We start from the raw sequence: 15,342 nt of genomic DNA, 5'->3' as shown, positions 1-15,342 counted from the left end.
AATACTAATGAAGTATCATTACTCAATCACATTGCCCTTTTTCTGAAACGTATACCCTCAACAAGCCACATCAATTAGTAATATCATTTCCCTAATCATCTGAACTGTCCATGCCACCTAAGAATTTGTGACCTTCCTTTTAAAAACTGGATCATGACCTTACACATGCAAATCTCAATCCTACACAACATGCCCATATACTATACCATCCTAGGATAGACATGAGAACTTCATATCCCTTCCGAGCCACAAAAAAACTACGCACTCAACCCGCCAAGAACTTTCTATTGATCCCATCTAGAAGAAAAATCACTATACATCCCATGCTCATCATGCTTGCAAAAAATATACATCTCTAACTGTGGTAGAAACCATCAAGAACTCTCCGAATTCCACTTGCACAAAACTAAACCATTAGGACTGAATCCTTTTGACTCAACCAAGCTGCGCAGGCCATTAAAACCCAAGAGCGTTGCTGCGAAACACCTATATAAACTCATTACCTCATAAACATCCAAAGAGCTAATCATATCCTTACCATACTGATCTTGCCTACTACCAAGCTACCCTATATATCCGAGTTTCCTTCTGATTTACCTTTAACTTGATACTCCTTCTTGCTGTAACACCACAATTTCTCAACCTAGACTCACCACACAAGACCCAAGCATAAAACCACACCATCTAAGTCTCATAAGCCACTGAATACTCTCTTAAATATTCTCAAGAACACTACACTCAAAATACCTACCCTGACGAAACTTCCTATGAATTCAAAGTTATTACCTTCGCCTTCCTGATACTGATATATATAGAATTCCCTAATTGATATCGAAATACCACAAGTCTTAACACCCTCCAAATGCAAACCTCAGTTTCTAGCCAAAAGTACGACTTGAAAATCTCCAATTATTATATGCAAAATCTTGAACACATTAGAACCATTCTCGAGAGTCATCCACTCTACTCAAACTGCAATTAGACTGATCAAATGAACCAAACAACATGTGCCTCATTAGCACTCTGACACCGCAAAATGTAACCTCACCTTAATGCAACCAAGCAACTTCCTGCACTATACACCGAACATCCTTTACCAATAACAACTCAAGTCATTCCGTGACTCTCATACACCCATAAAGCATAGTATAACCTTTATTGAAATTTCCTTTACTCGAGCCATCCTCGGTCTCAACCTCTGCAAGTCATAACTGACTCACCAGCACGCCTCAAACTGGAACCAACGTAGCACATAACAGTGCAATCACCTAATCAATAGCAGACTCCCCCACTTGGCTCAAAGCCATATATCAAATCATACAATAACTCATAATGCGTATACTCTATCACTACCATAATACTATAGTGAGATTAACTCAATCCTTCATAAGCTCGTACAACACAGACCATCTAATACCTCAAATCTTCTGCAAATCTCGCATCTGCCCTCATTGCAATCAAGCCTACTCTCTTAGGCGACCCAAATTCAAATTGCAGCGCATACATTTCACTAGTAGAAGAGATCTTCCATCAGACCACATAAGGATCACACAATTTCAGAACACTCCATAGGAGATAACCCAACTGCTTCGCCTCAAACTAACATTTCTTTATACCTTCCACCGTTATAAACATTACGCAATCACTTAATCTTTCTGAGTCTGAACTCATACCGCAACATGAAATTTACTTCACTCCCAACTAGAAAATATGAAAAGATTCTTCATACACCTATAACTCGGGGCTATACCTCAAATCAAGATGGAAATCAAGCACCTAATAGTTCTTCTATCCTCCAGCAGACCCTTCTCGTCGCTTCCAAATCATATGAATACATCTCGCAGTCATATCATACTCATCACGTAGCTACCCAATCATCACTCCCACTAACATAGACACTATCGGACATACAAATCTACAAGCACATGATTACACAATCAATGCCTTAGTGCTCAAGCTGTAGGCAAAAACTCGGCCTCAAGTCCTCCAGACCGGTCCAACATCAACACACAAAGATCACGTCTCACCCCTCGATCAGGGAATCACAAGCCATCGATGCATATCCGATACGGAGCGCTCATGCGCGCATACGAATGCGTGGAAGGTATTCAAAGAGTTACATTCCAAGCTGAATCAAGGACGCACGATAAGAATTCAAGAATGTGAATTTTTTTCCTAATGGTTCTACAACCTCCCGAGGATAAATACAGACGTTTCCGTACCGATCCGCAAGACTCTACTAAACCTGCTCATGACTCGTGAGACCTATGTAACCTAGGCTCTGATACCAACTTATCACGACCCCAAACCGGACCTGGTCATGATGGCGCCTCTCGTGAAGACAAGGCCAACCGACAAAATTCCCAAATTCATTTTTTTAACAATTTTAATAAGTCAATTTCAGTCATTGATAAGAAATAAATCCCAAAATTAAGTGAAATAGAACAAGTGTGGAAATAGATATAGCCCGACATCGGGGTGTCATAAGTCACGAGCATCTACTAAGGTCTAAATACAACGAAAAGTCTAACAATGTACTAACTATAGTCTAATGAAATCAAGAGGGAGAAAAGCAGTGCTGCGAACGTCAGGCAGCTACCTTGCTAAACTCCGATGACTCTGCCTCTGAGCAACCAACACCCGCTATCGGGTTCAGAAATACCTGAATTTGCACACAAGGTGCAGAGAGTAAAGTGAGTACTCCAAGTTAATGAGTAATAAATATAAATAAAGACTGAGCGATAAGAAATCACGTAAAAACACAAAACATGCTATAAAGAAGCAGTGTCAAAACAATAAAAGGCAAAGAGACAGTGAAATCTTATAAAAACACCTTAGTGCAGAATAAGCTTCTTTAAACACCTTTCTAACAGTTAAACAAGTAAATGACCGACAACTAGAAGAAATAAACACATAAAAATTGCCCCTCGATCACAATACCAACAGAACTAGCCCCTCGGGCAACAACATGGAACAACACCAGCCCCTCGGGCTATATCTCATATCACAATGGGTACCCGCGCTCACTAGGGGTGTGCAGACTCCGGGAGAGGCCCCTTACGGCCCAAGCGTAATATCAAGCCATCTCGTGGCATAATCAATAGGCTTTTGGCCTTATATCAAGCCACCACGTGACGCAGGCCCTTGGCCTCATAATCATAAATCAGTGTATCCTCATAACACAGACCCTCAGTCTTACTTAGTCAGAATCTCATAAGCCACTCGGGCAACAGTAAAACATGATGCTCAGCCCAAAATATCATTTAATGTATTAAAACAGAGTAAACATAGTTGAGTTATGAAAACAATAGAATATAACATGACTGAGTACAAGTATAAAGTCAAAATAGTGAGGAAATATCAGTAAAAATTCCCTAAGGGTCCAAATAGTTGGCACGAGGCCCAAATATGGCATTCCGCCCAAAACATCATGATAGTAAATAGTTTTCAATCAAATACGCGGTAAAATAGTCATTCGGGATGGGCTAAGTCACAATCCCCAACGATGCACGACCCCACGCTCGTCATCTAGCGTGTGCGCCACCTCAATATAGCACAACGATGTGTAATTCAGGGTTTTATACCCTCAGGACAACATTTAAAACCATTACTCACCTCAATCCGGTCCAAACTCTAGCCCGCAATGCCTTTGCCCCTCGAATCGGCCTCAACTCGCGTCGAATCTATCCAAAATCATAATCACAACGTCAAAATATGCTAAGGGAACAAAGCCCATGCAAAAATGATCAATTTACAACATAAATTCTGAAATTAACCAAAACCCGACCCCCGGGCCCACGACTCAAAATTCGATAAAATTTACATCAATATATTCCTTATCTCCCCACGAGTTCATACATATCAAAAGTACCAAAATCTGACCACAAATGGTCCCTCAAATCCTCAATTCAAGGTCTCCAATCTCAAGCCCTAGTTTTCCAAATTTCAACCCTAACTTTCTATAATTACAGCTCTAATCCATGAAATAATACCATAGAAATGAGTTTTAGGTTCAACAATCTTATCTCCAGACGTTATCCCTTGAATTCCTCTTCAAAATGACTTCCCCAAGCTCAAACCCGAATAAAAATGGTGAAGAAATAGCTCAAAATCGCGAAGGAAACCTTTTATACTTTGTGACCTAGGCTTTTTGCATGTGCGGTCCTTTTTTCGCTTTTGCTGTCCCGTTTCTGCTGCCTAATCCACCGCATCTGCGATTTTCACTTAAATGGTCATTTCCGCATCCGTAGTTAAAAACCTCGCACCTACACTACCGCAGGTGCGCCCACTTCACCGCTTCTGCAGTTCCTGATGATATTCTTCTTGGCCGCATCTACAGCTGCCTTCCACTTCTACGAGCATCGCATCTGCGGCCTCCCAACCGTAGGTGCGGTTATGACAGCAACAATATGCTTTAGCTGTCCCAACTCAACTTCAAACCTTCCGCCAACCATTCGAAATCACCCCCGAGTCCCCTGGGACCTCAACCAAAAACACAAACTAGACATATACTACTACACAAACTTATACCAATCTTCGAAACACCTCAAATAACATCGAATCCATCAAATCACATCGAATTCAAGCCTAAGGTTCCAAAAATCTTCCGAATTTTGCTTTTTATTAAAAAGTATACCAAACCACGTCCGAATGACCTGAAATTTTGCACACACATCCCAAATGACACAACAGACCTACTGCAACTTGAACTATATTCTCGTGCTTGAACAGTATTTCTGTGCTCTCCAGGTGGGCGCCTGATTACCAAAACTTTAACTGTATTCCCGTGCTCTCCAGGTGGGTGCCTGATTGCCAAACTTGAACTATATTCCCGTGCTCTCCAAGTGGGCACCTGATTGCCAAAACTTTAACTGTATTCCTGTGCTCTCCAGGTGGGCGCCTGATTGCCGAACTTGAACTGTATTTCCGTGCTCTCCAGGTGGGTGCCTGATTGCCAAACTTTAACTGTATTCCCGTACTCTCCAAGTGGACGCCTAATTGCCAAAACTTTAACTATATTCCCGTACTCTCCAGGTGGGCGCCTGATTGCCAAAACTTGAACTGTATTCTTGTGCTCTCCAGGTGGGCGCCTGATTACCACAACTTGAACTGTATTCCCGTGCTCTCCAGGTGGGCGCCTGATTTCAACAAAATAGACAAAACAAGGAAAATATTCTGCCCCAGTTTGGTAGCTGGGCACATATGTGAGTGTTTATCGAATATTTTAAGAATTCGAAAGCTAGATCCCATTATCCCGGAGGGTCCTGAAAACTCCTAGTTAAAAATGACAGTTTTAAAGCTAAGTTATATCTTCTAAAGGTGTGACTTCCGCTAAATCTTGTTATCTAAGAGGGTCTTAAATATACACCCCATTATCCAGGAGGATCCTGAAAGTCAAAAATCAAGTATTATCCTCAGGGTGACAATTTTTACGGCTGAATTACACTACCCTACAACAGAGCTTACGCTAAATCTTGTTATCTAATGGAAGTCTTAAAGCTAAGTCCCATTATCCAGGAGGGTCCTGAAAACTTTTAATCGAATCCTATCTTAAACATGCAAACTTTGAAACCAACTTATGTTCCTTTGGGGTACATTTATGCCAGATCTTACTACTCATGATTGTTTTGATTTTTAAACTAGGTCCCATTTTCCAGGAGGGTCCTGAAAGTCAAAAATCAAGTATTATCCTAAGAGTGACAACTTTACGGCTGAATTATACTACCCTACAGCAGAACTTACGTTAAATCTTGTTATCTAATGGAAATTTTAAAGCTAAGTCCCATTATTCAGGAGGATCCTGAAAGGTCTTAATTGAATCCTATCTCAAGCATGAAAACTTTGAAGCCAATGCTAGATTTTGCTACTCATGATTGTTTTGAATTTTAAACTAGGTCCCATTTTCCAAGAGGGTCCTGAGAATTTATGGTCAAACCTGTCTGGTGCTTGTTTTTCCCCTACTGAGGGTTTCTCCAAAACAAATGAAATTTTCTGCCCTTGTTTCAATCAAAGAAAAATCTTGTCAGTTTAAAAATGTGGTGGTTAGTTTGTGGCATTCTTGCTGAAGGTGGCCTCTCCGCTGTCGTGCTTTGTTTGGATTGGCTTCCCCAAACTGGCCAAGAACCGCTTTGACTTTCTGACTGACTTTCAACCCCCATGACCTTGGATGACCCGAGTGTTCTATACCCAAACCGTTGTTTTACATCTCTGACCCATCTGTTTGAACCTCTGCATCTCCCACGAAACTACTAACCATTTCACTGGTGGAACTTCCACTGACCTTTTATATCCTATTTCACATCATACTATCTTTAGCAATGCCTTGACCGCCCTGTGCTTTGTGCAACTTTGAAAGTTGGTAGTGAGCTTTGAAATCCTTTCTTATTGCTTAAACGTAACTGACATTGGAAACATCTTAGAGAAATAAACCCAGAAGAGATGAAATGCAATGACTTTGAGAGTTAGGGGTAAGAAAAATCCAAAACTGGAAGACTGTCTGAAAGGGAAAAGAAAAGAAACTTATCTGAGTGGAGCAACCGGCACCAATGATCATGACATGCATTTCAGATTAATCTGCCCAGTCTATCCAACCAATCAACTTTCAGTGGCCGTATTTTACGCCCCGAGATCTTCAAAAGTCCAATTTCTTCACCAAAACCTTGTCCTTGTTCGATTTGCGGTGCCCCGAAGGGTTTTCACCAATAAACCTCTCTCATTTGTTCATCTCTCAACTCACTTTCACCTTAAGGTGCCTGTGAAGGTTTTCACCAATAAGACTCTCTCATTTTGATTTCTCTCAGCTTTCATCGCCTTATGGTGCCCGCGAGGGTTTTCACCAATAAGACTCTCATTTTTATTTCTTTGTTTGGAACGGAGTGTTGCCCCTAATATGAATCACCTCCACTTGCTCGACTTGGTATTGTCACTCCTCCTTTTTACCTACACTCCCGGAAGGACGTAAAGGAGTTTTTCCAATTAAAGGACAATCGGAACGTGATTTATTATTAAAACTTCAGAGTCACCACTTGGGAGATTAATGGTGTCCCAAGTCACCGGTTGAATCCCTAACCGAGGAAGAATGTGACTTTGTTACAGTCTGCGAACCCGAAATCTGAGTAAGGAATTCTATTAACTCGGGAGAAGGTGTTAGGCATTCCCGGGTTCCGTGGTTCTAGCACGGTCGCTTAACTGTTGCATTTGATTTTATCTGATTTTAATACATGCTAGCTTAAGTGCCTTTTATTCGTAAACCGCTTTTTATCATCGTTTATTTTAAAGGAATCGCGACGTCGTGAAAACGCACTTCGAACCACGTCGCAATCAATGCACCCATGGTAGTCAGCACATTTCGACTTCGTCGAGACTTGGATTTGGGTCGCATCAATGCACACCTGAGTTTAAGGAAGTAAATTTTAATTAAATCGCATCTAAAGAGTCTAACGCAATATTATTTTGGGGAAGGCCATGAAATTCACTAAACGGCCCTCCCAAATTCTAAGTATTTTAATAACCACTTATTGAGGGCCCCGCATTTGTAGTTTTATTCGGCGAGGCTTGTCTTATCGTTTTTGTTAAAAGGCCAACCTAAAAAGTGACTACAATTTTCTATTTTTGGTTTTGTCTCTAAAAGAAAAAGAAAATCCTAATTGATTATTATCCGAACTCGGGCTTCGAATTCGAACCCGGATTCAAATATCCAAAACAGAAGGAACGGACAACCGGCCTTGGGCCTCAAAGGACCCAGCACAATTGGGACGAAGACTCTTGTGAATGCAGGCATTGGGCCTGGAGTGGCCCATAGTAGTTGAGCTTGCGGAGGTCTGGGTATCGATTCCCTGGATTGACAGACCACCAATTTGGACTCATCTCTTAATTAAATCCATATGACATACCCCCAGTGAACTAACAGGCTATTATACTACAAATGACGAAATGCAGGCAACCATTTAACTATTCAACTATTGAGTCACCTTGAGCATTACTAAAATGATAAGTTAAGCCAAATGTAATCCTGAACTTATCATACTGATTCAAATTATGTCACTAAGGCACTAAAACTCACAAACTAGTCATTAACAAACACCTGTTAAAATTAACAATTGCAACATAGACATTGTTTAAAAATACTACTGTTTCGATGTCTCATTTCTATTTTTCTGTAATCCATAATATACTATACTAACAACATTCATTCTAAAACTAAAGTTAACCATCATGATGACTCAGTTACAATACACCATGTCTATATGCCATATATCAACTATACAGTTATACAGCCCAGTCAGATGTCTCGAATATACAATTCAATTAATACAACTATGAATATCAAACAGATGTGGAAATATCTAAACTTAATCCATTTTTGTATTGCAATTACTGGACAACCATGAACTTCAATTGTATTCCATGTTCAAATTACATCGACACAGGCTGAGAACGTGTACCTGAGATTTGAAAGGAAACAGAAGAAGAATGGATCAGAAGCTGCAATGCAACAGTGTAGTTCAAGAGAAAATTCAGCAATCCAAATAGAGGAATCAACAACCCAGCAACCCAGAATCCAAAATTTTGACTCAACACTGAATTTTTAAACAGCCAGAACACCCCAAACTCGAAAACTCAACAAATGGAACCAAAACAGACTGACTGAAACCCCAATATTACTTGAAACAACCAGAAATTTCTCTGAATACTCAAATCACCAGAAAAGGAACTGAGATTTATAACTCAGCTACTAAAACTAGAAAATCAATTTCATAGTTGAATGAAACAGTACATGTTTTTGAATTTTTATGAATCTATTTGCTTTTTTTTTGGTTTTTGAATTTCTAACTTCTACTTTGAATCTGGAACTAGAAAGGAAAATTTTCTAGAAGCTAAACTAGCTATGAAGTGAATTTTTGGCTGAAAAAAAAAGACCCCTCCTCAAGGCATTTGATGCCCTTTTATAGGTGACAAAAGAGGGTAAATCAGATGTTAGGTTTTCTTTTTTAGTCCCTCCCTTATTTCTTGACATGATAAACAAGTAAATGCATCACAATTACTGAAATCTACACTTGTACCCCATTCTAGAAGGTCCTATACCCATTACAATTCCTAAACTACCCTTTCCCTACTTTGGAAATTACTATTCTTAAAGAAACTACCCTTTTCCCCTGCCCAAACTACCCCTATTACCTCTTGAAATTAATAACCCCAATTAACTACACCAAACCATTTACCCTTAGCTAAGAACTAACTGAAGTTAACTAACAAAAGAATTATTCAGCTATATCCAAACAAACTACCTCAATTAACACTAAGATTGAACAACAATTAATCAAATTGATACCTGAAATCATTCCCAATCAAATTCCCGATCCAGTTTTCGTATGAACAGAATCAAGACACAAAAAAAATCTAATTACCAATTATCAGTTAAGTAATAAAACAGAATAAGAATTGAGATTAACCTAGACCTACAACTAACAATTAACGGACAAAATTCTATCAAAAACAAATTTCTAATTAGAACCATTCTTATGATAAAATAACTTACTGATTAATCCAAGCCTAATTGAATTCTTGGAATGAATTTTAATTAGTATTATGGGTTTATCTTTACCAAGATAAACTCATAATATAATCAAAATCCTCCGAGAGTGAAGCTCTTGAGCAGCAGAAGACTTTGAAACCCTAGATCTGAATTTGGAGGCGGCCTGGTGAACTTCGAAAGAAATTACCCATAGAATGGTGAAGAGGAAGACAAGGGGACTGTTTGGTAAAGATTTGGAGTCATTTGGACGGACTTGTGTTTTGAGACCAGAAATTCAAACTCATATTCGAGAGGCCTGGGTTTGATTCGAAGAAAGCCATTATCATGGATGGATAGAGGAGAGTGTGGAGGACGAGGGGCGTAAATTTGGGAGTGATTGGCGGCGGCGGCGCCACCGGCGGCCTAGGGATTTAGTGGCGGCGCAACTAGGGTTTCATTTGTTCTCTGAGAGATGGGGGGGGGGGGGGGACGAAGGAGACGAGATGGGGGTGGGGCGTTCAGACATTTAAATAGTTAAGAGTGGGGGCTTTGGACCGTTCGATCTAACAACCTCGACGGCTGAGATCTGGGGCACTGAGAAACGGCGCCGTTTTAGTGGCTTAAAGAACGGACCGGGTTGGGGGAACTAATTGGGTCTGGGTATGGACGAATTTGATTTGGGCCAAGGCAATTTTCGATTCACAAACCAGCCCAAGATTGGTCTTTTGCAAGACCAACTCTTTTAAATAAAAGCTTTTCTTTTTATTTCTTTTTATTTCCTTATTTTTTGTTTGTTTTTCCACTTTGTATTTTTTGTATTATTTTTCTGATTTTATAAAGGGGAAAATAAATAAATAAATTAAAATAACAATTACACTAAACTAATTAATGCCTAAAATTACTTTAAAAACTATTTTGCGATAATTTCACAATTAAAACAATAAAAATGCTAAAGTGAACTATTTTTGTCATTTTCTTCATCTCTTATTCTAAAACAAATTAATCCCTAATTAATACTAACATATGAAATTAAAACCTAAATGCAAATGCGTATTTTTGTATTTTATATGAATTAACATGCACAAATAAAATGCAACAATTATCAGAAAATGGCACCAAAATGCACAAAAATTGTAAAAATAAAGAAAAATTATTTTGTTTGAATTTTTGGGAATAATTGGCTTAGGGCAAAAATCACGTGCTCACAGCTGCCCCTCTTTGCCCGGAAATACGAAGAGTTTTCGTGCAAAGACAAGTGAGCGAAAATGAGGGATTTTTGCCCGTTCACATATTCCGTGTGAAGCATTTTTGAAAAATTTGACCGCACCCTGCTTCAGAGGTTGCCTACATATCTTGGGCTAAACAGGAATCAGGTCAGTGTAGTTCGGGAGTGTCTGGCAGCTAGGACTACCAGGAGCTGTGATTTCACTGCGGTTGCTGCTGCTACTACTGCTCACTGACCTTCCTTATTACACCATGTCGAAAATAAAAGAAGTTAGCCTAAGCTACGTGCTACGAATTACAAAATCCTATCTAAATTCTTCAAACTTGTTCTTGTACTTCCTTGTTGTCTTGTTATCTTGTGTTTTCCTGTTGCCTTGTTGCCTTGTGTTCTCCTGGTGAAATCCATTGTTGTTACTTCCAATTGCTAACTAAAATGTTGTTCCTTCTCTCCAAATTGCTGAACTTGAATAAACTTGAACTTGAATGTATTCCTCTGTTATCCAGGCGAGCTCCTGACTTCCGAAACTTGAAATTGAATGTATTCCTCTGTTATCCAGGCGGGCTCCTGACTACTGAACTTGAAATTGAAATGTATTCCTCTATTTTCCAGGCGGGCTCCTGACTTCATAAAAATAAACAAAACAAAGAAAACTTTCTACCCAGTTTGGAAACTGGGTACATGTTGCTAGATATTAATAAGAATTTGACTAAAACTTGACTTGAAATACCTCTGTTCTTCAAGCGGGCTCCTGACTTCAAAAAGACAAAGAAATCGATTGAAAACTAAAATTTGAATTGTATCACCTCTATTCTTCAGACGGGCTTCTGATTGCTGAAACTTGAATTGTATGTCTCTATTCTCCAGGCGGACTCCTGAATTTTGAAATTGAATGTCTTTGTTCTCCAGGCGGACTCCTGACTTCAACTACAACTTAAAATATAACAACCTCCATTCTCCAGGCGGGCTCCTGACTTCAACTACAACTTAAAATATAACAACCTCCATTCTCCAGGCTGGCTCCTGACTTCGACTACTTAAAAATTTAATACCTCCGTTCTCCAGGCGGGTTCCTGACTTCGACTACTTAAAAATTTTAATACCTCCATTCTTCAGGCGGGCTCCTGACTTCGACTACTTAAAAATTTAATACCTCCATTCTCCAGGCGGGCTCCTGACTTCGACTACTTAAAAATTTAATACCTCCATTCTCCAGGCGGGCTCCTGACTTCGACTACTTAAAAAAATTTAATACCTCCATTCTCCAGGCGGGCTCCTGACTTCGACTACTTAAAAATTTAATACCTCCATTCTCCAGGCGGGCTCCTGACTTCGACTACAACTTGAATTGCATGTCTCTATTCTCCAGACGGACTCCTGACTTCTGAAATTTGAATTTTGTATCTCTGTTCTCCAGGCGGGTTCCTGACTTCAAAATAGACAAAGAGATTGATTGAAAACTAAAACTTGAATTGTATCACCTCTGTTCTTCCGGCGGGCTCCTGACTGCTGAAATTTGAACTGCATGCCTCTATTCTCCAGGCGGGCTCCTGACTTCTGAACTTGAAATGTATTCCTCTATTATCCAGACGGGCTCCTGATTTCACAAAAATAGACGAACCAAGAAAATTTTCTACCCCAGTTTGGGAAAACTAGGGCTTGTTACCGCATACTAATAAGGGTTGAAAACTAAAACTTGCATGCTTTAGAATCTACAGCCTGAAATGTATTCCTCTGTTATAGGGGCGGGCTCCCCACTTCAACACTTTACAATTTTACTCTAAAATGCGAACTTGAAACAACTTACATCTCTCTATGCTATTCCTCATTTTCTTGTATTTTAACCATGCCACACTTGCGATTAAACTTGATTAATACTTGCTTTTCCCTCACGGAGAATTCCTCCTGACAAACAATTTTTATGCCCCTGTTTCAATCACCGAATATTTTGTTAGTTTAAAAATGGTGGTTAGTTGATGACATTCTTGCTGCATCATCTTTCCATTGCCTTGCTTTGTATTGCCTGACTTCCTCTAAACTGCCTGACTTTCTGACCGACTTCCACGTTCCCCAATTTCTGACAACCTGAATGCTTTTGTACCCATACTGTTGTTTCACCTTACCGGCCCTTTTTGCCTGAACCTTCACATTTCCCACAATATTTCCCAAATATTCTGCCGGTGAAACTTCCGGCGACTTCCCCTATTCCATTTTACATAACATTGTTGTTAACATGCTTTGACCACATTATGCTTTACCATTTTCGGAAGCTGGTAGTAGGCTTTGAAATTCTTTCCCCTTTGCATTGAACAAAACTGACATTGGAACATTTTAGAAAAACAAACCTCCAAAAAGAATGAAATGCAATGATTTTATGAGTTAAGGATAAGAAGAATCCAAAACCAGATGACTGTTAGAAGGTAAAAGAAGAGAACCTATCTAACCGGAACAGCTGGCACCAATGTTCATGGCATGCATTTTGGACTAATCGGCCCAATCTGTCCAACTAACCAGCTTTCAATTGCCATACTTTGTTGCCCCAGAATTTCTATCACTTGATTACTTTATCCAAACCTTAACTTTGTTCATTCCTGCGATGCCTTGAAACAGTTTTCCACCCACAGACCTTTTGCCAATTAACCACTTCTCAACTCACTTTCTCCTCAAAGTGTCCGCGAGGGTTTTCACCAACAAGACTCTCTCATTTATTTTTCTCTCAGCTCCCGTCGCCTTATGGTGCCTGTGAAGGTTCTCACCAATAAGGCTCTCATTTTTTTTTGAACCAGGGTGTTTCCACTGCCACGAATTACCATTACCTGCTCGACTTGGCATTTTTCAAAAATTGATCAGAAGGTCTTTCTTTGGACCATAATGTAGGATTTTGGATGGGTTAGAAAGAAGGGTAAAAAGGCTCAAAACAATTTCAAAATGGGTTAAAATTACAACATTCGGAATCCAATTTCTTTCAACAATCACAACTTCTGCCCCAGTTTCTTGCTTGGGGACTTTTGGATTTTTATTTTGGTATGACTGAACCTTAGAGAGGCTGCGTACGTACCCTTTCAGGATCAAGTCAAACATAATTCACGTCATAGAGACTACGTTGTTGTTTTCTTTTCTTTTCTTCATTTTCTTTTCTTTTCCCTTTCGTTTCTTTCTTCTTTTCACCTTCAATTTTCCTCTTCTTTTCTTTTCCTTCTTTTTTTTTCCTTTTTCACTTTTTTTTTTTTTAGTTTTTTTTTTTTTTTTGTTTTTCTTTTCTTTTCATTTTCTTTTCTTCCGCACTCGCGTTTCTTAATGGTGCCATTGATTCCGAAAGAGGGATATGAAAGAGAATAAATAAGGCTCAATGGGGATGACAAGGGGTAAAAGTATTTAGATAGCAGAACAAAACGCCTTCATCATTTCAATCTTTAAAATATGCCAAATACAAACAAGTACAATCAAAATAAAGAAATCATACATAGTATCTCTTGACCGCATCGGAATTGATGGCCATTTCTACACATTTTCCTTCCACATCTGTCAGATATAATGCACCAATAGATAATACTCTGGTTACGACAAATGGCCCCTGCCAGTTCGGGGCGAACTTTCCTTTTGCTTCGGCCCAATGAGGCAAAATACGTCTCAATACTAACTGTCCCACCTCAAACTTCCTTGGACGCACTTTCTTGTTGTATGCTCTTGCCATTCTTTGCTGGTACAGCTGACCATGACACACAGATGCCAATCTCTTTTCGTCAATCAAACTCAACTGCTCCAGGAGGCTTTTCACCCATTCATCATCATCGATCTCAGCCTCTACAATGATTCGGAGAGACGGGATTTCCATTTCTGCGGGTATTACTGCTTCTGTGCCATATACCAAAGAGTAAGGAGTGGCCTCCACCGAGGTTCGAATGGTGGTGCGGTATCCCAACAATGCAAAAGGCAGCTTTTCATGCCACTGTCTAGATCCTTCTACCATTTTCCGGAGTATTTTCTTTATATTCTTATTGGCTGCCTCAACCACACCATTTGCCTTAGGGCGGTATGGAGTAGAATGACGATGAGTAATCTTGAACTGCTCACATGTCTCCTTCATCAGATGACTATTAAGATTAGCCCCATTGTCTGTGATAATCACCTTCGGTATCCCAAAACGACAAATAATGTTCGAATGCACAAAATCTACCACAGCTTTCTTGGTCACAGACTTGAACGTCTTAGCTTCCACCCATTTGGTAAAATAATCTATAGCAACCAGAATAAACCTGCGCCCATTTGACGCTGCTGGATCAATTGGCCCAATAACATCCATGCCCCAGGCAACGGAAAGCCATGGTGCGGATATCGTATGTAGTTCTGATGGCGGAGAATGAATCAAGTCTCCATGCACTTGGAACTGATGACACTTACGTACGAAACTGATTCAATCTCGTTCCATAGTAAGCCAATAATAACCTGCCCGTAGGATCTTCTTTGCTAAAACATATCCGCTTATATGTGGTCCACATACTCCCGAATGTACCTCGGTCATGATAGATGTGGCCTGCCTCGCATCCATGCACCTCAACAACTCGAGGTCTGGAGTTCTTTTGTACAACACTCCTCCATTGAGGAA

Source organism: Nicotiana tabacum, chromosome 8 (assembly GCF_000715075.1).
Source record: "Nicotiana tabacum cultivar K326 chromosome 8, ASM71507v2, whole genome shotgun sequence".
In the NCBI taxonomy this organism is placed as follows: domain Eukaryota; kingdom Viridiplantae; phylum Streptophyta; class Magnoliopsida; order Solanales; family Solanaceae; genus Nicotiana; species Nicotiana tabacum.
Note: the sequence above shows the minus strand (reverse complement) of the source record.